Source organism: Mandrillus leucophaeus, unplaced genomic scaffold, assembly GCF_000951045.1.
Source record: "Mandrillus leucophaeus isolate KB7577 unplaced genomic scaffold, Mleu.le_1.0 Scaffold116, whole genome shotgun sequence".
Classification (NCBI taxonomy): Eukaryota; Metazoa; Chordata; class Mammalia; order Primates; family Cercopithecidae; genus Mandrillus; species Mandrillus leucophaeus.
The window spans coordinates 4,151,296-4,151,632 of NW_012099876.1; positions in this window are offsets into that span (position 1 = coordinate 4,151,296).

Here is a 337-nt window from a genome sequence, read left to right on the forward strand (position 1 = left end):
CAACAGCTCAGAGAGCCTGGCTCTGACGTACTTCAAAATAACGTGCGCCAGCCTCGCTCCCCGGCTGACCACAGCAACGAGAGCTGCAAGCCCTCGACGCTGCTTCGATAACATGAAGCAATCACTCATAAAAATAGCAACCCACGTAGCCTGGCCATATATGGAACTGGCGAGGGTGGACGGGGATGCCCCTCCGGACCCTCTTTGGAGAAAACAAATCGCCGCAGAAATTTCCCCCACCCCTCCCATCACTACCTTTTACCCCTCTCTGCCTTCCCCTCTCCTTAGATGACTCAATCACCGATTCCACTGAACGGGGGTGGGGGTGGGGGTGGGG